The sequence below is a fragment of the Delphinus delphis genome, chromosome 7 (assembly GCF_949987515.2).
Source record: "Delphinus delphis chromosome 7, mDelDel1.2, whole genome shotgun sequence".
Classification (NCBI taxonomy): domain Eukaryota; kingdom Metazoa; phylum Chordata; class Mammalia; order Artiodactyla; family Delphinidae; genus Delphinus; species Delphinus delphis.
This window is the reverse complement of record NC_082689.1, coordinates 78,300,121-78,326,977: the sequence shown is the minus strand read 5'-3', so window position 1 is coordinate 78,326,977 and position 26,857 is coordinate 78,300,121. Positions and strand designations below refer to the sequence as shown.

Here is a 26,857-nt window from a genome sequence, read left to right as displayed (position 1 = left end):
TAGATCAGGGCAGTCTGTGCATGGGAAGAAAGCTTAGGTCCCATTGCAGAAACATGCACAGCAGGCTTTGGGGGAAGTGGCTCAAGAGATGCTTGTAGAATGCACTGTCCGGCTTCTGCCACGGCTGCGCCTCTGTTTCTTCCTACAGGAAAGACTAATGAAGAGGCTGGAGTACTGTGCACAAGGAAGCTGATTAAACCTCCCTCCTCTGGTCTCCGAGAAGGAGGCATTCTGAGAGGCTGCATCTAGTAAACAAAGCAGCAAGACATGACTTAGTTGTACCAAGCACTGAAAAGGGGCTTTCTAGGGCTTGGAAAGTAGCATTGCACGCTAGAAAGGCCTGGAGGCTCTGGGTATGAACATGGATACTGTAACTGTGTGACCATGAGAAGTTATTTATCCTCTCTATGCCTCAGTTTTCTCATCTGTAAAATAGGGATAATTACACCTACCTCATAGCTCATCTGCTCTTGTGAGAAATAAATGATATATGTCACGTAGAGTATTCAGAAAATGCCGGGAAATATTCAAATTGTTTGATAAGTGGTGTGATATGAATACCAACTAATCAGCATAAACAACGAAATAAGCAATCCAATCAAGACAGACACCAGCCACGTCCCACCTGTTTGCTGCACAGGTAATGTACAAATCTTCCCTGAAATAGCTCGTGGTTCATAGTAAGCCTTCAATGAAGAGTAACTATTATTTGGAAGAGGCAGCTAGAAACAGAATTTGGAGGGGGAGGGCATTGTTTCTATAAAATACAGCCCACTCTTAGATAGCTCTATGTATGACAGACAAGGGCAAGTACCGGCTGGAAAAGATCTCTGAAAGTCCCCCCTTGCCCGGGAGCCTCCTCTTTCTCCTGTCCCCTTACCACACCCCACTTCTGTAGACAGCTGATCTCCAGGGAAGGTGTCAAAATGGATCCTGTTTCCCAGACACTTAAAGAGAAAGCACAAAGGAAGTGTAAATAGTCACAAGGTACATTTAAAACTGGCTAATAATTCGCCATAGAAGTCTAAAGGCCCCGAATAAAAGGACCGCAGAAGCAGTTAGTCCAGGACTTAAAGGGCTGCCCTACCCCCTCTCAGAAGAGAGGATCATGAACCAGAATGCAGATCAATGGCTTGATTCCTTCATCAAAAAAGGACTGCTGGGTTTCCCTGGTGGCGCAGTGGTTGAGAGTCCGCCTGCCGATGCAGGGGACACGGGTTCATGCCCCGGTCCGGGAAGATCCCACGTGCCGCGGAGCGGCTGGGCCCGTGAGCCATGGCCACTGAGCCTGCGTGTCCGGAGCCTGTTGCTCCGCAATGGGAGAGGCCCGCGTACCGCAAAAAAAAAAAAAAAAAAAAAAGGACTGCTATGGGGAGAGGTGGAGGTGGGGTGCGGATGTTGACTAAACTGGCATTTTTCTCAAAAATATTTGAAATATTTATAGTCCCAGGAATAGGGGGTACATTTTAGGGAATTGTGTGAGAAGGATGAAAAACTGTTTCTGACTTTGTTCATCCCTTTGCCAGCACAGGCTTCAAGTGTTCAGGCCTGGTTGAATGAATAGACGGATGAGTGCATGGATGGCTCGTGGAAAAGAGAGGACAGGGTATGTTTAGAGAAGAAAAGTGCATATCAGGTGGGTTCCTGGAATGCAATTCTGCCCTAAACTTAAGGAAATTAAGGAACGACTCAGATGAGATGAAAGATTCTGCCCTGACACAGAAAAGGTATGTGAAGTGGCTCGGTCACTGTCAGTAGAACTCAAAGATGCAGCAGATGCAGTCAGATGAGACCACCACGTTGCCAGGACTCCTGCAGATGCAATAAAGTTCCACCTTGAGAGGAAGTGGCTCCCTTCTGCCTACAGATCTGTCCCAGCCCTCACTGCCATGCCTGATCACCAGCAGGTCCCCATCTTTATTAGTCTGTCAATATCTTGCCTAGTGTTTCTCCTGTGGTTCTGTTTCTTCACTTGATCTGCCATCTCTGCCTTTCTAGCCACCCTAACCCCTCGCTTCCCTGTTTTAGGAAGTGGCTCTGAGTCAGACACTTGGATTCAAACCCTGGTTCCATCATTTACTAGCTGAACGACGTTGGACAAATCATTTAACATTTTCTACGCCTAGGAAATGGATGATAAAAGTATCTACATCATAAGGTTATTGTGAAAATTAAGGGGAAAAAAATTCACATCGAGCAATTACAACAATTTTGGCCTATAACACATGGGAACTATTACTATGGTTACCGTAGTCTGGCTTAGATATTACATTTATGAAATTACACAGGCTAATTCCATGCCTCCAAAGTCTTTTTATGATTCCCAATTCCTTTTGTGCCTATGTTTACACTCTATACCAAATCTCCTGGACCTGGTTTCAGTCACCCTAAGCTGTCTTCCAATTAATAATAGTATCTAAATTTTATTAAACTACTATGTGTCAGAACTTTTTATGTATGTTATCTAATTGATTTCATCACCACAATAATCTTGTAAGGATATTATTACCCCACTTTACTGATAAGAAAATAGACTCAGAGAGGTACATAATTTGTCCAAATCCAAATAGTTAGTCAGTGGCAAGCACTGTGGTGAATCCAATTCTTTCTGCAAAAATAAAGCCCATCCCATTATTCTATGGTCCCTGCATGGATCTGGTCCTCTTGACTTAACCCTAAGCATTTCCATACTGGGACCCCTTCTATCTCTATAACTCTAAGGGGTTACCACTCCTAGTATAGTGTTAGGCATGCCATAGGTACTCACTAACTGTTCATTTGGATGCTCAGAAAAAAAAACCATACCTGTAAACAATTCTTTGGTAACATTCTGACTTAATAACTTGCTCTGTACAAAGGCCACCAATAAATAGTTCTAGGATTAATTTACAAAGCTCATGCCTTCACAACAAATTCTGTTTGTTGAACAAACATGTCAATATATTTGCACGGTAGGAATTGAAGGAAGTCACCCAGATGACCCCTGTCTTTACATGAATGATGCTGGGGATGCAAAGACACATTCTTGTTGAAGGGATCTACCACCGTTCTACCAATTACAGCTGTGACCAAGCAAACCAGTGTGGCCCTGACATAATAAGTAACAGCCGCAGCTTCACTATAATGTACAGTCTGTCTCTACACCCCTCAGCCAGCCCCGCATTCTAAACCAGGGTAGCAGTGACCAACAGCTACTGTCTTAGGCTGTAGCTCTTTTCAACATCACAGAAAAATTAAGGCTATGAATTAGTAATTTTATTTAGGCAGAATTATTCCCATGGACCTTTTCATAACTAGCTCATAAAGAAAGAACTGGGATGTCATCCGCAGAGAAATATCTAGAGAGAAGGTTTTATAGGAAAATGGCTTGACATTTTCATTGCCAAATGCCAGAAAAACAAATATCTTTGTTCTGTTTCAAATTATTATACTTTTCTATCTGATTTTTCATAATTTTTTCTTTTTGGTTTCCATTTGGCTTTAGAGATTAACATGAGAAGGTCCGTTTATGTGGGGCTCATTCAAAGAACTGACCTTGCTAGTGAAGTGGTCTATGGCCATCACAGACATAATGGCTCTGATAATGATAGAGCCGCTAAATTATGATCTGAACTTGTAAATAAAAGAGAGGAAGTTGCAAGGATCCTATTTTCAAGACAATGTCCCTGAACATGTCCTTGCAAATGAGAACAAGTAAGAAGAAATGAAGAGAATATATGATGTTCAGACAAGGTTATTTCTAAACAGAGCGCCTTTCCGCATTTTCTGTGACAAGTCCGCAACTCTTTAAATGAGCCCCTCACAATTTCAGAGCTGCACCTGGTTCAATCAATGACTCCCATCATTTCCTCACTTGCAAACCAGTCCCATTTTACTCTGCATGGAGAACACTGATGTCACAGAGGCTTTGAGCTATAGCATCCATTTATTCAGTATTCATTTCTCTCTAACCCTTGTGTAGTTGTGGCTGGGGTAAGGGAGGCGCAAAAGAATGGTAGGATTTGATCCTTGCCCGCCAGCATCTCACACCTGCAGAGAGAAGACACAGACCCATGAAACAGTGACAAAGCTATACGGGGCTGGAGGTGGTCAGCGCCCAGGTGAGTGGGACAGACGCTGCCACGTGAATTCCAAAGAATCTGGAAACGCTGGGAAGAGCCCCACGGGAGGAATGGAATAAGAGCTGGACCTTGTGCAGTGTGAAAGCTCTAAAGTGGGGTGGAGCTTCCCCCAAAAAAGGGAACGGTGTCCACAATTCTCACACTTGGGATTGAACACTGCCTATTCATGCAACTGGGAGGGGACCACACTGCCTAGAGCAGAGTTACATGGAAATAGCTGAGATATGACCATATAGGTCAGTGGAGTAGGATTCAAAAATACCTTGAATCTTCAACATATCTTTAGTATATCTCAAATTATTAAAAATGGGTGGAAGACCTAAATAGACATTTCACCAAAGAAGACGTACAGATGGCCAAGAGGCACATGAAAAGATGCTCAACATCACTAATTATTAGAGAAATGCAAGTCAAAACTACAAAGAGGTATCACCTCACACCGGTCAGAATGGCCATTATCAAAAATCTACAACAATAAATGCTGGAGAGGGTGTGGAGAAAAGGGAACCCTCATACACTGTTGGTGGGAATGTAAATTGATACAGCCACTATGGAGAACAGTATGGAGGTTCCTTAAAAAACTAAAAATAGAACTACCAAATGACCCAGAAGTCCCACTACTGGGCATATACCCAGAGAAAACCATAATTCAAAAGGACACATGTTCTCCAATGTTCACTGCAGCACTATTTACAATAGCCAGGACAAGGAAGCAACCTAAATGTCCACCGATAGATGAATGCATGAAGAAGATGTGGTACATATACACAATGGAATATTACTCAGCCATAAAAAGGAATGAAATTGGGTCATTTGTAGAGATGTGGATGGACCTAGAGTCTGTCATACAGAGTGAAGTAAGTCAGAAAGAGAAACACAAATACTATATATTAATGCAGGTATGTGGAATCTAGAAAAATGGTACAGATGAACCTATATGTAGGGCAGGAATAGAGACATAGACATAGAGAATGCACATGTGGACACGGGGGGAAGGGGAAGGTGGGATGAATTGTGAGATTAGATTTGACATAAATACACTACCATGTGTAAAATAGATAGCTAGTGGGAACCTGCCTTATAGCACAGGGAGCTCAGCTCGGTGCTTTGTGACGACCTAAATGGGTGGAATGGGGGTGGGAGGAAGGTCCAAGAGGGAGGGGACATAGGTATACATACATAGAGCTGATTCACTTCACTGTACAGCAGAAACTAACACAACATTGTAAAGCAATTTTACTCCAATTAAAAAAAAAATGGCTTACATTTTAAAGTGACTGGTCAAGAAACTATTAAGTTTCATATACACACACAAACTTGTACAACATTATTCATAACAGCCAAACAGTGAAACAACCCAAATGTCCATCAGCGATTGAAAAGATAAATAGTTTATATCCACACAACGGAATATTATTTGGCGACAAGAAGAAATAAATGCTAATATATGCTACAACATGGATGAAGCCTGAAAACATCATGTTCAGTGAAAGAAGGCAGTCACAAAAGGCCACATATCGTATGACTGATTCCATATATATGAAATGTCCAGAACAGGTAAATCCACAGAGACAGCCTAGGGCTGGGAAAGTTGGGGGGTAGTGGGGAGTGACTGCTAATAGGTATGAGATTTCCTTCTGGGGGGATGTGATGATTGCACAACTCTGAATATACTAAAGCCATGACACTATATACTTTAAATGAGTGAATTGTATGCTATATGAATTATATCTCAATAAAGCTTCTAGTAAAAAAAAAAAGAAAAACTGTTGAAAGAGGTGGGCTCCACGGAGTAGGGTCTAGGAGTCTGGTGTGGAGGGAAACTTACCTTGTCACCACTCTGTTTACAATCAATATATAGCCCAGTTGGAAATATAAGGGGAGAAGACTGACTTTCCCTTATCACACTCTGGCTCTTTTACAAATACAGGCCTTCTGATTTCCTAAACCTGCTAACCTCTATTTTTAAATTTACTTTGTTTTTTTTTTGTTTTTCCGGTATGCGGGCCTCTCACTGTTGTGGCCTCTCCCGTTGCGGAGCACAGGCTCCGGACGCGCACGCTCAGCGGCCATGGCTCACGGGCCCAGCCGCTCTGCGGCATGTGGGATCTTCTCAGACCGCGGCACGAACCCGCGTCCCCTGCATCGGCAGGCGGACTCTCAACCACTGCGCCACCAGGGAAGCCCAAATTTACTTTGGTTTTTTAAAGAAAAAATAATTGTGTGGCTGTTCATAGATATACGTCCCTAGGGAATCCCTGACATATACACCATGTTCAATCATTTCTGATCATTCCCGAGGTCCCTCTTGATTTCTGGAGGAATTAGGGTTATTGAATTTCAATACATTCCAGCAAACATATACTGAGTGTCTGTCTTGGGGCAAGTACCCAGGCAAGCAAGGCTAGGCAAGGGTAGGGAGAGGAATAAGATAGACACTCCTACTTCAAAGGGCTTGCCACCCAGAGGGAGAGAGACCTGAAAAAAAGGGAAACTCCAAGTACTGTGCCCTGTAACAAACACTGGCTGATGAGGGCGATAATTTTACCCAGTACTTCTCAAAGTAGCTACATAAAAATCACCTTAGAAGTGTATGTCAACAATGAAAACCCTAAGGCCCATCCCAAACTAGTGAACCAAAGTCTCTGAGAGGAAGGCCTGGGAACATATATATCAATCTAATGTTAACTGCATCCTGCCTGCAAAATGCACCCAATTTGAGATGCTGAGATTGTTCCCAGAAAATATGTGACTTGGTGTAAATAACTAGATGAGCCTTTCCCCAGCTGCATTCTGCAGAATACCAGTTCTTCAAGTAGTTAATAGGCATTCACTGGGGGAAAAAAAATGGGCTCTGAGATCAGATGACTTTGGGATATCTTTGGGTTAAATAAAATTTAATCGGTTTATTTATCACAGAATGCTAAGAGAATTTAGTGGCCTACTGTGTGCCTTGAAAGGGCACTGAATGTGGTCATTATCAAACTTACTTGACTAGGGACCCATTTTTCTCTCACATATGTCAGTGAACATACTAAACGAATGGCTAGAAACGCCTAACAAAATTAAGAGAGCGGAGATACTCTGGAAAAATATTATGATCTTCTACTTCTTAACAGAAAAAGAAGCATATATAAGAGAATAAAATTTTTTAAAATAGCTTTTCCTTCTGGTTACTAGCTGAGCAATATCCCAAATGCCCTTCTGTGTAGCCTGATTGTCACTTGGAATAATACTCATTTACTGAGGAAGGGGTTGTTTAAAAATCAGTTTGAAGATTTCTTTGCTGAGAAGTTCCTCAAGGCCAAGGCTAGGGGAACACAGCATGTTTCCTTTCTGGTTTCCAAAGAAAACATAATAGGGTCTATCAGGATGGGTACAGGGCCCAGAATGGAGACAGCTGGATCATAATTATTCTGCAGCCAGCTCCTGGCCCCTGGGGGTCCTAGATCTCTGAAACAAAACTATTTCACAGCCTTTGGGATGAAGCCAAGTAATTTTCTTAGCCACGAATCACGATCAACAGCTGGAAGACTGAAGCCTTCAAAACCTGGACACTGCTTCTAACCTGAGCTCCTTGGGTTAATTCAAAAGGCATCAGAAGAAATGGCCTAGCTTCCCAATCTCAGCAGCATACAACTAACCAGTCAGTCACCCAAACCAGAGTGGAGGGGTTCATCCTAGACTCCTCTCCCTTCCTAAGTTAGTTAGTTATTAAACCTGCTGCCTTTATGACTTGAATATTTCTCAGTTCACCTCCTCTATTCCCACTGCTACTGCCCTACTTGAGGTCTCCATCATCTCACACCTATACTATTTCAAGAGCTTCCTAACTGGACTCCTTGCCTCAACTCTCCCTCTCCGCAAATCTATCTTCCACTCTGACCAATGCACATCTGATCATACCACTTTCTGTTTTAAAAATCCTTCAGTAGCTCCCAATTACCTACTGCAAATAATTTTCTCCAAAGTGTATTCTGCAGAACACAAATGTAATACATGATCTACAATAAAGGGCTCCTTTGAAATTGGAGACAAGTGTCATTATACGGAGGTGCAATAAAGAAGACTATCCATCAGTGTCTGATCTGTCCCTCAGTATTGCAGAAAGATCCAATAATTTTTTTGAGAATCAGGATGCAGAAGAAGCCCCAATCAGTAAATTGGGAAATGCTTCCAGAGTCTATCCATGTCTTTGGCTGGGGGAATCTCAGAAATTACTGTAACATAAATGCTTAGGGGATAGTGGGCACTTTTTACACTTCTAAAGAAAGGGTATATAACTGCATCACTTTGCTGTACACCTGAAATCAAATAGTTGATTGTAAATCAACTATACTTCAATTTAAACAAAAAAAAAAAATTGTTTTTTGGCCACACTGCAGGACAAAATTTTTTGTCCCAAAATTTAAGATCCCAAAATTGTGGGATCTTAGTTCCCTGACCAGGGTTCGAAACAGTGACCCCTGCAGTGCAAGCGCAGAGTCCCAACCACTAGACTGCCAGGGAATCCCCGCCTCCTCCCAATTTTTTTTTTAATTAAAAAAAAAAGAAATGGTATAGTTTACATTCAGAGCCTGATGGGTATAGCCAAGTTTTCTCCAGGAAGGCAATCTTGAACTTCAAAATTATCCTCTTCAATTAAGTATGTGGAGGTGAGGTTTTATGCTCACAGAATCTTTGCAAGTCCTAAATTAGGAGATGAAAATCAAATACCCTAAGAATCAGATCACTGCTGACAAAATTCTGGCTGAGTTTCCAGAACTAGGTATCTGATATGTGCCTCCCCTGCAACGTCCTCAAGATATCTTCCTACTAAACTAGTCACTAAGTTAGACAAATCTTCAGTATTTGAGTTGGCTGCTGGCTGGCATTTTGAAAGCCAGCTACTCTATGTAAATGCAACACTCAAGCAAAAAATCTAACTAGTTGCACATCTTACAGTCAGAACATATTTTACTTAAAAGGGATATGAATCAAAACATTCATAGAAACTAAGCTATGCATTTTCTTATTATTTTTCTGTCTTTTTTGTATTCTTCTCTCTTTTCCTTTCTCTTAAAAAATATTTTGGGAAGTTCACCCCCACTAAGTTTGGAATGTGGCATGAAGAACTTTTTTCAAAGCTGCCTTTATACAGTGTATATTTCAAAACCAGGGCAAAACAATATCACACTTATCAACATATTACTCAGTCCTAAGAAAACCCTGATAGTTATAGTATCTTGCATAGTTTGCATAGTTCTTTATATTGTAACTTTGATCCAAGGGGTTTAAAACACACACACACACACACACACACACGCACGCACGCACGTGCGCACCATTCAAGATACCACAGCTGATGAAAGCATCTATAATAATTATAAGATCTACCTCACCCTGCTTACAACACTACAACACTCTGTAGTAGCAATAATTAAAGAATCAGAGCTATAAAAATAATGAGAAACTAATGTCTAAAAATAATGTATATTATTTTATAAGTAGATAAGTTTTCAAAATGAAAACAGTGTTCACGTAATATGTTTGCCAGCTTAGCTTCAGTATTTAAAGACTTAATCAGCACCTCTCTGTTGAGTACACCCATGTACCAAGCACACACTCTTCCAAGAGTAAACATCTGAATCTTAGAACGTTATTCAAATAAACCTCAACTGAGATGCATGGCAATCATCATTTTATTCTTTGTTGTCTGAACTGGCTCTCTGCTGATGCCCTGGCACTGTTCTGTAAGCATAAGGACCAGCTCTCACCACTGAAAACAGCCTGGTTCTGACCCTGCAGACACTGCTAGAGGCAGAGAGAAAATCTACTCTGAGTCCTCTTTACCTTAGGAATCATCATTTTTAGAGGGGTGAGGCATCTTCCGTACATGGCAGGTAACCACCAGTATAGTGAGTAATCTGTCCCAGGGAGGGTGGTGAAGCAAAAGGCCAAGAGGAGCAACAAGAGAACGTTCTGCTCCAGACACTGGAAGGGCATGGTCTTCCCATCTCCCAGTGATGCATCATGTGTCCCATCCTTGGCCAACTGGTCCACCAGTCATGGATTAGAGCTCTTCTGAACTCAGGACCTCCGGCACATAGTCAGTGTAAGAATCTCCTCCCTCTACATTTCTCAGGCTCTAACAATGGGAAGCAAGGGCCTTCATTACGCCCATCCTAACCTTAATCCCTATCCCAGCTTCCAGAATCCCACTAGTTTCACTTGCTTCCCCAAAAGAGACTTACAAAACTTCTAACTGAAGTATAAGGCACATACAGAAACATGCCATATACATGTGCAACTCAGTGGATTTTCACAAATTTTACACTGCATAACTGGCAAGCAGTCAAGTGGACTTTTTTTTTTTTTTTTTGCGGTACGCGGGCCTCTCACTGTTGCAGCCTCTCTCGTTGCGGAGCACAGGCTTCCGAACGCGCAGGCTCAGCGGCCATGGCTCACGGGCCCAGCCGCTCCACGGCAAGTGGGATCTTCCCAGACCGGGGCACGAACCCGTGTCCCCTGCATCGGCAGGCGGACTCTCAACCACTGTGCCACCAGGGAAGCCCTCAAGTGGACTTTTTAATACAGACACACGAGGTCTGTTTAGCTTTACCCAAAATGGCAAAGTCTGGTCTCCAAGCTAGTATTTTCCGTGGGCTTCGTATAACCTTGCAAAACAATTTCCGCTTTAACACTGTAAAGGGAATACTCCTCTTAGCCTTCCCACCCCCGCTCCACTAAGTCAATACGTCTTTTAATAAGGAGGCTGTCATCAGAACGGTAAAATCTCCCAGCGCTAATCCTTACTCCCACCAAACCTCCCACTGTTTTATGTGCTGGGAATCACAATGTGATGACGTTCGGAGGGATCCTAAGAATTAATTCTGGTTCAGCCATGACAGTGGAGCGGAGCTGAGCCACAAGTTGGTCTCATCCACACTTTTCTATATCTGCTCATTATCTGCAGAGATCTTAATGTATTGTGGTGGGAGCCCGCACAGCTTAACTTCTCAAGCTTTCTCCACAAAACTAGTATTTAAATCTTTTATTTTCTCCCATTGCTAGACCTTGTTGAAGTAATCCAAATCTTAATTTAGACAAAACACTATTAAAATCCAGGTCACCGGCTTCCCTGGTGGCGCAGTGGTTGAGAATCTTCCTGCCAATGCAGGGGACACGGGTTCAAGCCCTGGTCTGGGAAGATCCCACATGCCGCGGAGCAACTGGGCCCGTGAGCCACAATTACTGAGCCTGCGCGTCTGGAGCCTGTGCTCCGCAACAACAGAGGCCGCAATAGTGAGAGGCCTGCGCACCCCGATGAAGACTGGTCCCCGCTTGCCACAACTAGAGAAAGCCCATGCACAGAAACGAAGACCCAACACAGCCATAAATAAATAAATAAATACATTTAAAAAAAAAAAAATCCAGGTCACCATTTTCAGTAGAACTATTTTCACATATGAAGGGCAACACACATCTCCAATAGAAAATGACCAAAAGGGACTTCCCTGGTGGCACAATGGTTAAGAATCCGCCTGCCAATGTCCCACATGCCCTGGAGCAACTATGGCCGTGCGCCACAGCTACTGAAGCCCGCACACCTAGAGTCCAAGCTCCGCAACAAGAGAAGCCACCGCAATGAGAAGCCCGTGCACCACAATCAAGAGTAGCCCCCGCTTGCTGTAACTAGAGAAAGCCCACGCACATCAACAAAGATTCAACACAGCCATAAATAAATAAATAGATAGATAGACAGATAGATAAGTAAATAAATTTATTTTCAAAAGAAAAGAAAAAAATAAGAAAATGACCAACAGCAGCACCTCGAGCTTCACCGGCATCTTCAGAGGTATGTTTTAGGAATGTCTTCCGAGTACATGCTTTCATCTGTTGACAAGAATATACTCAGAGAAGGCCCAATAACAATGTGCATGAAAGCAGCGTCCTCTCCAGATCAGCCTCCACTCTTCCCCACTCTACTCTTACACTGCATGGCTGACCTATAAGCCCTACTCTTTGGCTTCTGGTTGGGTTTAGTCAGTGGGAGCCCCAACAGAGTCCAGAGTGAGGGGAGAGAATGAGTTTAGGGTATTAATCCCCTAGCTTCCTCCCCGTGGGATGCCCTCAGGCTGGCTGCAACCCTCCACAGGCAAAGCTGCATCCTTCTCGAGGTAGCCTTCTTGACAGGACTCAGTCCTCCTAGGTTTCCATAACCACGCCTTTTTCTGGTCCTATTAAGCCTAAGTGTGCTTAGACCTCGTGCTTCCCTTACACCCTACCAACACCTTTTCAACTTATTAAACCCTCTCAAATTGTCCTAATTTGAGGATGCTATCCGTTTTTTGTAGAGATTCTGATTGATACAAGGACCTCTCGCCCCCCCTACTCAGAACGTGTCGTTTCCTTTTACCTTTGACAAATATTGCTATCCATTTTTACCTTTTAAAAATATCACTACTGAATCATGCAAATGTTTTCCTGGATTGGAAGCTCATGGAGATGAACTGAAAATACGAAAGAATAAAAATGGAACTTTGGTCACTCTTGGCTAGGGCCAAATGTAGCATCGACATGCAAATGTCATCAAGACCTGCGTACAAATAATGAAGACGCCAACATTTTCCTAAAACACAAAACCTCTTTCTGACATTCTCTAACACTGAGTTTTTAATGTTCGTTTAAGTTTTATGGATGCACTATCATTTTAATCCGTCAAGGACTGGGGATTTCAAATCGTATCAGAAAGCAATAGCAAACAAAAAAGCCTGAAAGAAATTGCAACTTTAATCTGGATTCCAAGTTAGATAAAGGTCTCACCATTTGCGTCAGAGAGCAATCTAGTCTCTATCTTGGATATTCTCCCAACTCCCAACTGCTTTGTTAGCTGTCAAGCAAGCACCATACAAAATAATTTGCGTATATCACCCTTCAGTGGTTTATTCCAATTTTTTATATTATTAACCCTGGTATTCAGCACTGTAAAAGGAACACTGCTCTAGAAAGAGATGTGAGGAGGTTCTAGGGCCAGTTCCACCACAAATTGTCTGGGTCATTCTGCACAAGTTGCCTCACCGCTTTTGAACCTCAGTTTTTTCATTTATGAAATGAAGTGTGGGGGCGGGGGGCGTGGATGCAACTTCTCAAATCTTTGTTTTTTAAAATAACATTACAACAGAGAGTAAATAAATTCTTCTTATGGAACCTGGAAGCCTCAGCCTAATGCTGCTTCCCTTGATTGAGAAAGTTCTTTGAAGTCTTATATTTCACAATAAAAATTTGAGCTAATTTGGTTTATTCTCAATGAAAAAAGAATGTTTATATTTATTTTAATATAAAAATGTTTTACAATACTCACCAATATCTATAAATCTTAAAATGTACTAACCCAGCAATTTCACTTCTAGGAAACTATTTTGGGGAAATGCTCTATGTATATGCAAAGATTCATATGTAAGAATATTAACCATAACATTTATCTGCAGGATTGAAAATGAGGAATATTCTAAATCTATCAATGGGCTAAATTCATTATGGTAAATCCACCCTACACAGTCATTATGTCATTCAGTTATTAAAAAGAATAAATTGTTAGGGAAAAACACCCATGGTACATTTTTAGGTAAAGAAAGCCAAGTCACAGAATAATATTTATGATGATCTCATTTATATTTTTTAAAATTACAAATAGCATATATGTGCTTGTAAGTATGTTTTTCTAAATATCCATGTCTATCAATGTATAGAAAAAAGGTCTGCATGGATACCCACTGAATTGCTAAGAACAGCTACCTTTGAGGAAGGGACTAGGTTGGGAGATAGTCAAGGAAGACAAATTTTTCACACTATATGGTTTTTTACTGCTTAAATGTTTTTTCCTAAATATCTCATTTCACTGAATTTAAGATAACAATGATTTTAAGACTCAACCTCAGATTATGTATCACTAGGGGAAAAAGCTACCAATAAAACTATGAGATACCATTAATTTTAAGATGTAGCCCAGTTTTAGATGTATCAAAATGTGTGTGTGAGGGGGTAGATGCCTCAGGGTCAATAAAATACACTGTATGACCTCAGAAATTGTTACAATATAGAAGAAAACTAACATTGGGACTCTAGAAAGACACATCATATCTTATGTACCAAATATTTGGTTTTTAGTTAGCTAATAATTAAATGTGACTATCAAGGATCTTTTCTTTGTAAAATCAAGTATCAACATAGCATTTTCGGACCTGTGTGGTTTTAATTCTTTTTTTTTTTTTTTTTTTTTTTTTTTTGCGGTATGCGGGCCTCTCACCATTGTGGCCTCTCCCACTGCGGAGCACAGGCTCCGGACGCGCAGGCCCAGCGGCCATGGCTCACGGGCACAGCCGCTCGGCGGCATGTGGGATCTTCCCAGACCGGGGCACGAACCCGTGCCCCCTGCATCGGCAGGCGGACCCCCAACCACTGCGCCACCAGGGAAGCCCGGTTTTAATTCTTACTCTATTCTGCAGCATCTTCGCACTTCACAGCAGGCCCTGTGCATCGTGATAACTAGGAAATGTTCTAAGCTTCCCTACCTTACCAATTTCACCTACATAATAGAAATATGTAACTCCATCCCTATATTCTAAGCAACAACAACATGATCAAATGTGAGATTATTTGAAAGTCTAATAATAAATTCTTAATTCTACCTCTTGGATCAGTAGAGCCATTGAATCAAATAAACCCCAAGACATTAATCTCTGGAACGTCATTCGAAATTAAATATTAAGCTATCAATAATGACTCTTTGGAAATAAACTGGGGAACTAATTTGTTTACTCACTAACTATTTTAGCATGATGGTCATCACGTTTTTCTAGCTTGTTGATAAATATTTGCCTCCAACTCTTACTTCATTCAAACACTAAGAGAATATCTGATTTGTGGCTGAAGTAAACATTCTTTACTTTTTCATCCTGGTGGCCTTTCACTTTATCATACAGGAAAATCAAACAGATCAGGCACATCACTCCTTTTAAAAGTAATGAATGACTTTATAAAAAATAATGAATATCTCCTAGAATTTATTCTATTCCTGGGGTTTTCCTATTGACTGATTATTGTTTTCAGTACACCCCAAAGGATAATAATGCTGAGCTGAAGAAAAGTTTGTAAAGCAAGAAAACACCAAACAATAAACATTCTTGATGATTAAACATCACAGCCATCATGAAACAATTATTTAAACTTTTTTTGTCAATACTTTCCTAGTGTACAACTAAGAAGGAAAGACAGAGATCATCTAAAGAAGAAATACCTCTCCTCAATCGTCAATAAGAATTAGGAGAAGCTTACTTCTCAGAAAGCTTTTGCCTTTGATTTTTTTTTTTCTTAGAGATGAGACTCAAATATTTCCACCTCAAATCGCTGTGGTCTAGAAGTGCACTGTGGGTATTGGTAAGCAAATGAACAATAGGAAAAGCATCCTTTTTTGCCTTTAAGAGTTAAAAATCTAAGATAAAAAAAAATCTTCCTTTTCAAACATCTAGTCCTTTCAAAGATGTGTGTCACACACACCTTCTTCCTTCAAAGATTCTGAAAAAGACTCAAGGTCCAAATCCTGACCCCTTTGTCAGCATACATAAAACACCATGGTAATTGGTCATTTCAAAAATCAAATGGCATATAGCGGCATTTGTACCCCAACTGAAGAAATTGCTTATCAGCAAACAGAACAAAATTTTGGATTTGAAGAAACCTTAGAAATTACCTAGTCAAACCTCTTTGTGGCCGCGCAGGCCCAGCGGCCACGGCTCACGGGCCCAGCCACTCCATGACACGTGGGATCTTCCCGGACCAGGGCACGAACCCGTGTCCCCTGTATCGGCAGGCGGACTCCCAACCACTGTGCCACCAGGGAAGCCCAAACCTCTTTGTTTTATAGGAGGAAATATTAAGGATTAGAGGGATTACATGACTTGCTCAAGGCCACTGCTAGTAAGTGGCAAAGACCAAAACCTCCAACTCCCAGCAATTACGCACTACCACCCCCTCTTCTGAAAACAGAACAAACCAATCAGCCAATCATAAGGCCTTAGGAGATTAGTGCATATTTTTACCTGTCAACTACTATAATATTTTTGGAAATCACTGTCAAAAGCCATGCAAGTACTCTGAAAATAAATCACAGGATTTGGTGGGAATATTAAAACCTGCCAAGGAAGGAGTATGTTTAGTTCCCAAAAGCATAAGTATATTCATTATATATATAATAATAATAGCAGAAAACACTTACAGTATATGTGGTGTTTTTTTTTTTTTTTTTTTGGTACGCGGGCCTCTCACTGCTGTGGCCTCTCCCATTGCGGAGCACAGGCTCTGGACGCGCAGGCTCAGCGGCCATGGCTCACGGGCCCAGCCGCTCCGTGGCATGTGGGATCTTCCTGGACCGGGGCACAAACCCGTGTCCCCTGCATCGGCAGGCGGACTCTCAACCACTGCGCCACCAGGGAAGCCCTACAGTATATGTTTTAAGAGCTTTACAAATATTAACTAATTTAATTTTCAAAACCACCCCAGATGCAGGTTCCATTATCATTGACACTTCAGGGATATGGAAACTGAGGCCCAGAAAATTTAAGACATGTACCCAGGGCCACAAGCTAGGAAGTGGAGAGCCAGGACTTAATCCCTGACAATCTTGACTGAGTCTCTGGTTTTTTGGGTTTTTTTTTTGTTTTTTTTGCGGTATGCAGGCCTCTCACTGTTGTGGCCTCTCCCGTTGCGGAGCACAGTCTCCGGATGCACAGGCTCAGCGGCCATGGCTCACGGGCCCAGCCGCTCCGCGGCATGTGGGATCTTCCCGGACCGGGGCACGAACCCGCGTCCCCTGCATCAGCAGGCGGACTCTCAACCACTGCGCCACCAGGGAAGCCCTGAGTTTCTGTTTTTAATCACAACACTAGTACACCACATACACATGTTTCATAATACAAAACACAAGAAGTAAATGACATTTTCCCAGCTCATAGCCATGTTCAGTAGAAGATAATTTTTTTAAGTTTTATGGAGGTTAAAAATGATTGAGAGATACTTTTAATTAAAATCTTATCACTCACTGAACTTTTCAACAAATCTGCTAATAGAATAATAACACTGGAAGTCAGATTCTTTTTCCTATATGGTGCTAGAGCTAAGAAGAAGAGAGGGATTACAGAATAATAGGAACAAAAAAGGCAAAATAAGAGGACTAAGCTATTCACAAACTACACAATCAAGCTCCTGAATAACTGGCAGCTGCCAATATTCATGTTAAGATGTACTATCTTAGATCAATTCCCTTGAATGAAAAAGGAATGAAAGCAAATTCAAACATCCTGTTTTAAATGTGAGACTTTTCAATATTTCTGAGAACAGATGCAAAAGGAAAAAATAGGATATAGGAAGTACTGATACTGTGGCACCATTTAAGAGCGAGAAAAGTATTTATTGCTCAAACCACATATTTATGCTATAAAAGAATACATAAATGTATAGTGAGAACAAGGATTGTTCTATTTAGATCTTTAAAACTGCCATGTGAGCTATCTGGGTCACCTTCCTTTTGTCTGGGCTGCACAGTTTTATCATAGACTCTTCCAAGTCCTAAAAAGTTCAAAGTCCAAGGTATAAAAATCTACAGCTCCCAATCGGCTTCCCATTATTTTATGTGAACTCTCCTGAGTTTACACACTACTAGTGCTCCATCCTCCATAAGTAAGATCCCAGGCACCTGCTCCACGGGGCCTCACCTTGGTTAGCAGTGTAACAGTTGTTGCTGCGTTTACTGTCTGCGCAGCCCGATGCAAACACATTACAGGCACCTAAGTCAGCCTGATTTAGATCAGCATACAGAGTCTCTATCTATGCAGCTTTCTTGGTGCAATTTTTAACTTAGCTTCATGGAAATCTGAGCTCATGACTTGATGATTATTGTAAAGGACCAGTGGGAGAGGGAAGAAAAAGAATACAACTTAACGCATTCAGTTATGTCTCCTGTCCTCCTTGGGTGGCTTAGTTTACCTAGGTAAGGGATGTTTAAGGCAGATGGTGAACTGAATGATGAGAACTGTCCACACAGAAAGAAGATCCAAGCTGAACTCTGATGGAAAGGGAAGGGCTAAGGCAATGGGATGCCTCCTCACCTTCACCCTAAAAGCATGTTTTTTTCATCATTATTGCAGACCTTCCTACAGAACATCTTACACCACAGAATAATGCAATGTTCACTGTGTACACATAGAGTCAGAAGACCACATTCTAAAGTCCTGATGGACTCATCATAATCGAATAGGAAGCAGAACACCAGCAGGAAAGGAGATACAGAAGCCCCTGAGGAAAGTTGGGGGTCGATCCTAATGCTTCCCTCTGTCGCTCGAAAATGCAGAGTACCAAGAAAGAGGCAAGACTGATGACCTTGGAGAGGCAAATTCATGGGTTCTGACCAGATTTAAGGAATTTCTCTCTTTAGCTCCACGACAATTATATCTAGAAATCATTTCAATATATATTGCTAAGAACTGATTGATTGAAGAGAAGGTTCTGTTCACCACTTACTTAACAGACTTGGGACAAACACCAAAATTGCTCAACTGAGTAAAACAAGTTGATTTTCTTAGTCAAATTTATTACACATAAGCAGCATTTGGTTTTCCTCTCTGGCCAGTGATGGATTCTTTCATAGAACAGGCCTGACTCTCTAGAAATAGGCCAGAAAGACTTTTTAACCCCAGAAGGGATCTTCTGATATACCAAACCATAAAGACCTGTGGTCTAAACATTTCCAAAAGAAATCTAAGCCTTAATATCCCTAGAGTGTTTTTCCAAAGGTCTCTAAACACACAAAGCCTTCTGTTTGAAATTTATCCCCCTTCCTAACAAGCACAAGGACATATCTTCATATTTAATAACTCTATTATAATCTTTGAAAGTAGCAATCATTTATTCTCTCGGGGATGTGTTGCTTTTCAACCCTCTTGGGTATCTTTATGTCAAAAGCAGTTAGTTTTCCTTCTCCAAAAGTTCTATGGCAGAAATCTCCCACTTAGCATTAACCATCAATTAGCAAAGCATGGATCATATCTATACGTGAATGTCCATGAATGTACGAGGGGGTACAGTGTGTGTACACCTATGGGTACACAGACATTTAGGCAAACACACATAGTTACACAGCTTATAGAAAATGAATAGTTTAAATAATTAACATATAGTTAGCCTTATAATATGTACGTAGATGTAAATTTACATACGTGCTTTAATATATACGTACACATTAGATTTTGTAAAATTTACCTTCACTTTAAGAGTTCTAATAGTGTTAATAAATATACTATGGCTCCTTTCTGTGTTTGAAAACACTTAAAAGAATATATTTCCCTCCCTAGTAAATGCCTTGGATTATGATCTGATCATCTTTTTTATTGAAAAAGGTCAGGTCCCTACCTCTACATTCAGATTTAAGCATTTGGAAAAGGAACAAATTGTGTCAGAAAAATCAGCTATTAATTTAATGTGCAGTTAAGCCTGGCTTCCCTTTACAAAATACTCTTAAAAATCTGTATTTCATTTAAAATGCTCAAAATTCCAGAAGGTCCACGTAGGAACTTTAAATTTTGCAAAGTGTCTCCTGCACAGGCCAGTCTAGTCCTCATGTGCCCAATATCTTATCAAGTGAGAACAGGACTTCACAGAATGCAATACACAGTAGCAGGTTTAGAATGACATACATACATGTACAACGACAGTCTGAAAGGATACACAGTAATATGTTAACAGCAATCATCTCTGGGTGGATTTTAGGTAACTTTTTCTACTTATGTGCTTCTTCCATTTATCCCTATAAGAACATCCCTCATACTGTTTGTGTAATACCCCTAACGAGTGAAAAAAATCTGTTCTTATAGTGATTTCACAAACGTCAAAATATGCAATGAATCCATTTATAAGATGTGTATACCAAGGAGCAGATCTATCAAAATCAATTGTGCATCAGATAAAAAACAGATAGTGTACATTGGGGGCTCAGCCAGTGAAAAGTATCTTGGCCATCAAGAGCTGCCTGAAGACCCAGTGGGGGCCGGGAAGGTGGAATGGGGCAACCCTCCCACAGAAGACAACATAGTCACAGTCTGTGCATGATGGAAGTAACTGACCTGGGCTGGGTGTGGACCCACTTAGGAGCACACACTCCATTATCCACGTCAAGGCAACAAAAGGAGTGATGTGACATTCTGTGTGAAACCTCCCACTCCTGTGCGGGGCCTTGCTATGGGACACCAAAAGGTCTTTTGTACTTCCTTGCAAATCTAAATGATGCTGACACTTAACTACCCTCCTAGAAACCAGAGCAGAAGTTAACGGACTTGTCCAAAAAGGCTCCAAAGGACTCGAGTCTAAAATGCCCGGACTTGAGTGTATCGCAGCATGGCTCCTGTTCCCCTCTCCCTGTATATACACAGCACGTGAAACACAGAGGTTACGAGCAAAAATCTAGGGTACCCGGAGTAGACTGTCTACCTCTGGACCAGATTCTTATAAAAAGGCCTCGCATCACAGTACCAAAATCTCTCTCATACTACGGGGAGGTGCAGTGCTAACAGTGTACAATAACACTTTGTTCTTATTCAGAATAAAATATCTGTCCCCAGGCGAGATGATCTTATTACAGGCTGACTGTGTGAACACACTGAAGAGAATCACTTATGACAGGTAAAACCCCGCACACCCCACGAAGACATTTTCAACAGCACAGAGCGGTGGGACACATGTGGGTGGCTTCCCCAGCCCCCCAAAGGAAGCGCTGTACTCAGCTTTTAGTGACTGTGTATTCTCGGACTGCAGCTGGGCGTCTGAGAAAAGCCTCTCCACACCTATCCACCAGACCTGTTCCGAGAGCTTAGCTTCGATCTGGGCAAACCCCACACTTACAGCCATATATGCATTGGCATTGAGAAAGACTGCGGAGGATGTGGCTCTCCAGGTGTGGCTTTATTTTTCACTTCACCGGGTCAGCTATTTAGGCCTAGTCTTCTCCATTGGCTTGAAGCTTTGTTCACACCATCTTGGGTAACACATCACATTATTCTTCCTTATAAAAACAAATAAACTCAAATGAGCATTCAGAGACAGTTCACCCCTCCGAACACCTCTGCCTTCCCCTCTGATTTATGGGACACCCTTCCGATCCCACCCATGAGAAAGCCTCCCCTACTCTCTTTCAACTAAGGATGGGCCAGGTGCCTTTCTTCCTTCCTCAAGTTTCCCACCTGCCTTGCCTCTGCAGACGTGCACAGCCTTGAGGATCTCAGCCTGCTGGCCGCCACTGAGTCACTGGGAGCAGAGCACTGCAGTACCTAGCACTACCCGCCATCAACTACTGCCACGGACTCAAATCACTGCACTCGGTACTTGCCACCCCACCCAAAAGCTTGGCCGTCCTGGGAGGCTGGACCAGGAGGGGAAAAAACATGTTTTTATACTTATATGGCTCCCCTCTGAACCACTGCATCTGAAATGTACACAGTTCTGGAGAACAAGGTGCTGGATACATTCATTCCTAGCCAACTCTGGTCAGAGCAGCCGGTGTCACACATCACCGGGTTATTCTGCAATAAGTCCAATCCACTTAAGTTTAAAACCAAGGGTCGAAAAGTTGCAATTCAATGAGGCATCACATGTTTCATAACTGAGTGTGGAGAGAAGGGGTAGGAGAAATAATCAGACCTCCCGAAGAACCAAGCCGGGGAAGCAGTTCACTCAACTCCTGTACTTGCCGTTTGCATCCTCCCATCCCACTTGCCAACGTGGACCTTCTCTATCTCAGCCACCGCCGTTTCCGACTACAGTCCCTTGCAGTAAACTGACAGGTTGGTAATTTACGAGCACGCTGGGCAACACCAGAGAGACTTTGCAGAAACAGAGTTGGAGTGAGAGCTCACACGCAGACAGGCAGGAAAATGGGATGCCTCATCAGAACAGAGGCTTTCTATCTTTCAGGGCTAGCACATCATTTGATACATACGTCTGCACTGACGTATAGCATAGGGGTTTTTTTTTCTGTTATAATCTGTTTGTTTGGTGGTTTAGCCAGAGAATCTTATATAACACATTCCTGTTTCAAATGTAGCAACATGTATGGCATTGCACTCATCGAAAATTCAGGCTCCGCACAGCAGGTCCCATTCCCATCCCGAATCATTTTACCTTGCAAGGTGTCTATATAATTGATGAAAAACATCAAGAACCACCACTAGCAATAGTAAAAGAAAGATTCAGTCATCAGCTTTACCCTGGATTCAAAAGCTAGCATTCAGATGGTATGATTTGGGGGATTTCTCAAAACCACCTTCATCCTGATTTTAATACATTATATGAGCCTGACCTGTGGAGGGAAGGGAGTCCAGTTTTCTAAGCCAAAACACAAGTGAGCCTACTCCGGGCTTCCAGGGTAGAGTACAGGGACATACTTCCTGCCTCTGCACTCGGGTGTTATATGACCACAACCTTTGCATCTGATTTCCTTAACAAAGAAGCAGGAGATCTGCACTGCTTGTTTGGCCAGAAAGCACATCATACAGCTATAGCTGAGGAACTTCCTTCACCCTAGCTCAATACAATGTGTATTATATAATGAATGAGCCTTTTCTGTGAACCCTGCTATTGGAAAACATAGGCACTTTCTGCATAGTTTAAGCCGGTCTGCAAGGAGCAGTTATCCCTTGTCAGATCAAACGCGGACCAAGTATTGTATATATCCAGGCAGATTACACCCTTAGATCCCTCAGCTATCACCCTAATTAATTTGTTTTTTGCTTGACAAGACATTATATAATAAAGAATTATTTCAGTTAACTCTAAACTATACAGAGAACATTTACACAGCAGCCAGCAAGCACCCGAATGATGTTGGCTTTCAGCTCCATGTTCCCTGCGTTGCCTAAGAAATAAGGTGGTGGTGGGGGGTTGTTAATGGGAGGAAGAAGAGAAGGGGAGAGGAAATCAGCTATCTGTGAAAATACTTACAGCCTCCGAGTCTTCAATTCCATGCAGGTACAAATTGTCATACATGGAGGTCTGATAATCCAGAGCACCTCTATCAAGGCGAAAACAAAACTGCTACAGAAGCCACAGCTAGAGGTAAAGACAGAAAAGGCCTGTTTGGAAGAATTGCGCCTGCCTTATCAATTGCTGTGAATTTACCAGGCAAGATGCTATTCATTCACATCGCACAGGGTGAGATTATCCCCAGAGGCGGTCCAGAGCTGGCATTTTATCTGCCTTCCCAAACAGAGCATAAAAAAGCAGAACCCTTCCTCAACCACAGACTGGTGACTGAGCTAGGAAAGCAGTCTCTGATTGGCTCAGCTCCCCTGCTTCAGTCAGCTGAAGAGTGTTCCCTCGGTGAGTGGAGGGCCGCTCGGAGCACCCTACCAAGCAGACAGCTGCTTCCTGTTTCGTCTGGATCATATAGTTCTGCAGCAAACACTTATCAACATCTAAAAGGCTGCTTGGTATGTTGGGAAAGGCGGGCGATTGAATACTCTAAACACAACTGCTCATCTTCTTAATGAAACGCACAATTGGAGGGGGATGGGGAGCAAGAGAAATTTTTTTTCAGAGAATATTGTGTAAAGACAGGTGAACAGATACTCATCTCTATCCAACACCTGTACTTAACAGATGCAACTGAAGTCAAACAGGCAATAAGTCATTTAAATTTTTTTTAAAAACCAAGATAAAAGAAAAACAATAAACAGATGGTAAGATTTCTTGTGGGAATTTCTACTGTAAAAGAATTTCTACTGTGGGGCTTCCCTGGTGGCGCAGTGGTTGGGAGTCCGCCTGCCGATACAGGGACACGGGTTCGTGCCCCGGTTCGGGAGGATCCCACATGCCGCGGAGCGGCTGGGCCCGTGAGCCATGGCCGCTGAGCCTGAGCGTCCGGAGCCTGTGCTCCGCAACGGGAGAGGCCGCAACAGTGAGAGGGCCGCGTACTGCAAAAAAAAAAAAAAAAAAAAGAATTTCTACTGTGAAAGTTTTCGATATTCTCACAGAAATCTCTCTGCCTCACTGACAAGAAGGTACCTCTGTGACCCAACTAGTGAAGTTTGAAAACGAAGCCAAAAACTCTCAAAAGCCTTTATGTAGATGCAAAATTGTCCATTATCTTTTTAGCTTGATTTTTTTTTAATCGCCTTTAAGCGACAGCCAACGTTTTAGCTTAAATCCCCTTTTCCCCAGCGCTTAGACCTTTAATATTCCTAAAGCAGCATTGATCTTTTTCCAAAAACCCAATCAGAAAAGTCCCACTGCCTTCCCAGTTCCCATGACACCACAGCTCGGTTTCACCTAGGACAGGTCCCACACTGGAGCATACCTAGACACTTGCAGCTTCCTGGTCAACCAATAAGGTACTGCAGCTTTGAAACAGAAGAGATTTATAGCTCACTGTAAAAGAAGCCAGCTAAATTTGGAAAAAAAAGAAGTTGGTGAGGAGCAACGAACATAATCTAGAGAAGCTGCATGACTCACAGGGGTAAAACAATGACCCAGAAACTCAGAGGCTGAGCCCAGCTTCCTCACTAATTGGTCGGATGACTCTGGACCAGTCACCACTTCTGTGGGCTTCAGTTTCCTCACCTGCCAAATTGAGGTAAGAAATAACCCAGAGAAAGGACTTTGCAAATCTAAAGCGCAACATAAACGCTTATCAATGACAACCCTGCTTCGTCAGCTGGAAGGCACTGGCTGCAGTTCATGGGAACTCAGCACAGGAGTAACTGTCTGGCCCTGGACCCAGGAAATGAGGCCCGTATCTCTGAAAAGCCAGTATCTCTGAAAAGCGTAACTCTTAAAGGAACAAATCTGAGTCACAAAGAACAACACAAGAGCTACAACTGCTGAGCCGAGCACAGTTCGCCCAGGTCTGCACTGACCCACTAAGGTCTTCCAATCACAGCTGCACACTTTGGGAACAGCATCAATCCTTTCAAATATAAAAGATGCCAAAGGGACTCACCTGTCCTTCAGAGCCTGAAAATGGTAGGGTTCATACAGGAGGTCACCTGTGCCACCAGGAGGATGGCAGAAGAGGATGGGTACAGTTGGCAGGATTTCATAGAAAGGGACCCAGTGCCAGCCCGACCTGTTGACGACTGTGTGTCCTGGAGCAAGTCATTTCCCAGGCTAACCTCAGCTCTCTCCTCCATCAAGCAAGAGGACTGGGCCAAAAGATTTCTAAGCTCAAATTCCTGTATCAGACTCTGTTATTTTAATTAACTCTCTAACTACAGCCATGTGATATTTTAGGCAGAATCAACAGAAAATCAAGGCAAGAGGGTCTTTTTTCTCCTTAGATTTTCCAGATCATTTCCTTATTTTACTGTTTCAACCGAGAGTATAGATATTTCCTGAATATCTTTAAATGGGAATCTAAATTTGGGGGGGTGGGTGGGAAAAAGCCGTTCACTTCCATAATTCACCAAGAAGATGAGAGAAACTGCCCCCTACTGGGAAAACTGTACATGGCTCAACTCCTCTCCTGCATTTCCCAACAGCCAATGTAAGGGTCTAAGGAAAGTCTTTAAAAAGCAGGGGCTCGTTTTGTGATATACAAATGTAGGCAGTAAGGAAGATAACTCAGGATCGGTGGTCAGGAGGGAGCACTGGATCAAGCAAAGTAGCTTGTGGTTACTCCCAGCAACCCTACACCCAAACCCCTCAAGGACTAAGAACAGACGAGACGTAAAGCAGGGGCAGCCTGGCTCTGCCTGCTTCCCAGGTTAGAAAAATGCTGAGCAAACTGTTAGAGGTGGGAGAACCCCAGAGGTCCCCTAATCCAGCCCTCATTTTAATACCCAGAAAGGTTAAACTGATGTATTCAAAGCCATAATTTTCTATACTTAAGTGTTCCTTCCCTGCTCCTTCTTGAAGGGGTTTTCAAGATAAGGAATGAGGAGCAGTGGGTGTATTCCCAGGAGGAATTTGGTAAAATGAAAGGGGGGGGGTCACTTTGATGGGAAAACCCCTATTTTTCCCACTCTTTTCATTCTAAAAACTGTCTAAACACAAGCTATTTGGTCACCCACCCACAAGTTGACAACTGAAAATCAATTAATAGATTGGGGAGTCTGCCCCTAGTGTTTGGATCTCCACAGAATAAGCATTGCACGTACAGGTCACCTAAAGTTCTCAATCCAATGCTCAGGCTGATCCCAGAGTTCCAGAGGCAGCCAGTGAGAGACTCAGTCTGGACTTCCCCAAAGGAACTCTGAGAAGTTCCCACAAAAGTGAACTCGAACTCCAAGAGGCTCTTGGAACTGACCATTCCTGTCCCAAGATTCTCTGAACTGAGAGCTGGCTGAGAAGTAGCGAGAGGTCCCTGGGAGCTTCCTGGGCCTGTTTCAGATCATCTCAAGTCCCTAGCTTTTGGTGAAAGGGCCTTGATATCCTATCAGGTCTACGTTCTGAGGACCAAATTTCAAGGGTGTCATATTTCACTGCAGCAAGAGGCGAACATCAAGTGAGGGATTGGCACCGTCTTGGTTTTGGTTTGAAGAGTTCTCCAGTTAAGTGATTGATTGAGAGGATGAAAGAGAAACCAACCCTCCCCTGGGTCTACTTCTATTTCCAGCTACAATGAGGATCAGTCTGAAAAGCTCCTGGGTCACCTTGCATCAGTGTTTCCCCATAACCTGTCCACCTCTCACCCCTGAGTAGCCTCCAAAACTACACAG

The 26,857-nt window shown here is 42.5% G+C and overlaps 1 protein-coding gene across 2 annotated transcripts in view; it reads right to left on the bottom strand.

The window, feature by feature from the left end:
* Window positions 1-26,857, bottom strand: part of CACNB4 (calcium voltage-gated channel auxiliary subunit beta 4) — a 266,741-nt gene that overhangs the window by 123,539 nt on the left and 116,345 nt on the right. The window lies entirely within an intron of this gene.